The following is a 1,733-nucleotide window of genomic DNA, read 5'->3' on the forward strand; positions in this document are numbered from 1 at the left end:
AAAAGTACACCCGTACTCCATAGAGGCAAGGATGGTAAAATTTCATATCACATATTTGGGGCTTACTGCTAGGTGAGGCTATTCCTTGGAAAAGAGAAGATCATCAATGAGATTGATCAAGAGAATGACTGCAGCAGCAAGATCAAGTGTGTCAGAGATAATGAGGATGGCACAGGCGAGGACAGGGTTCAGCTCAGTTGTTCATAGAGTCTCTATGAGTCATACTTGACTCAGTGGCACCTAACAACATATATAGGAGTTTATAATAATTAAGAATAATTAACTCTATTGGCGGGAATTGATGTCAGGATGTCACACAGGACGTTCTCAGCCCCCAGGCACGGGACCCTGTGCTTCCTGCCTCGGAAAAGGAGCAGCAGGCACCGCGGGAAGGTGAAGAACTTCCCCAAGGATCACGTCACCAAGCCCGTGCACCTCACGGCCTTCCTGGGCTACAAGACCGGCATGACCCACATCGTGAGGGAGGTGGACAGGCCGGGGTCCAAGGTGAAAAAGAAGGAAGTGGTAGAGGTCGTGAAGATTGTGGAAACGCCTCCCATGGTGAATAAGAGTGTCATGGGTTATGTGGAAGCCCCTCTCAGCCTCTGCACCTTCAAAAATGTCTTTGCGGGGCACATCAGTGAGGAGCACAAATGGTCCTTCTACAAGAACTTGCACAAGTCTAAGAAGAAGGCTTTTACCAAGTACTGCAAGAAATGGCAGGACGAGGATGGCAAGAAGCTGTTAGAAAAGTACTTCAGCAGCATGAAGACGTACAGCTGGGTCATTTGAGTCATTACCTATCCCTTGCGCCAGAAGAAGGCTCGCTTGATGGAGATCCAGGTGAATGAGGACACAGTGGCCAAGAAGCTGGACTGAGCCCATGAGAAGCTGGAGCAGCAGGTGCCAGTGATCCAGGTGTTTGGCCAGGACGCGATGATCGATGTCATCAGAGTGACCAAGGGATAGGGCTACAAAGGGGTCACCAGCCGCTGGCACACCAAGACGCTACCCTGCAAGACCCACCGAGGGCTGCATGAGGTCGCTTGTATTGGGGCCTGGCATCCCGCCTGAGTGGCCTTCTCTTTGGCCTGTGCTGGGCAGAAGGGCTACCATCACTGCATGAGATCAACAAGAAAATCTACAAGATTGGCCAAGGCTACCTTATCAAGGACGGCAAACTGATCAAGAACAATGCCTCCACTGACTACGATCTCTCAGACAAGAGCATCAATCCTCTGGGTGGCTTTGTCCACTATGGTGAAGTGACCACTGACTGTTATGCTAAAAGGCTGAGTGGTGGAGACCAAGACGCGAGTGCTGACTCTCTGCAAGTCCTTGCTGGTGCAGACCAAATGCTGGACTTTGGAGAAGATTGACCTCAAGTTCATCGACACCACCTCCAAGTTTGGCCATGACCGCTTCCAGGCAATGGAGGAGAAGAAGGCCTTCATGGGAACACTTAAGAAAGACTGCATTGCAAAGGAAGAAGGTGCCTAATGTCAGGACTAGTGGTGGGGTCACAATAATTATTTTCCAGTGGAAAAAAAAATTAAGAATAATTGTATGCTGTTAAGTCAGAAACAACTCATCGCTGCCCCATCAGTGAGTTTTCAGAGGCTATAACTTACACAAAAAGAGACTGTCCATCTTTCTCCCTCAGAATAGAATCCAAATGGATCCAAACTGTGAGCCTTTGGATTGAAGTACAATTCTTTACCCAGTAGGCCACT

General features: G+C 49.0%; 1 pseudogene; it reads left to right on the top strand.

Annotated features, from left to right (window-relative positions):
* The first annotated feature begins 309 nt into the window (after positions 1-309).
* Positions 310-1,500, top strand: LOC102858184 (annotated as a pseudogene).
* Positions 1,501-1,733: the final 233 nt, after the last annotated feature.

The sequence above is a fragment of the Elephantulus edwardii genome, unplaced genomic scaffold, assembly GCF_000299155.1.
Source record: "Elephantulus edwardii isolate Elephantulus edwardi_28Jun2011 unplaced genomic scaffold, EleEdw1.0 scaffold00045, whole genome shotgun sequence".
In the NCBI taxonomy this organism is placed as follows: domain Eukaryota; kingdom Metazoa; phylum Chordata; class Mammalia; order Macroscelidea; family Macroscelididae; genus Elephantulus; species Elephantulus edwardii.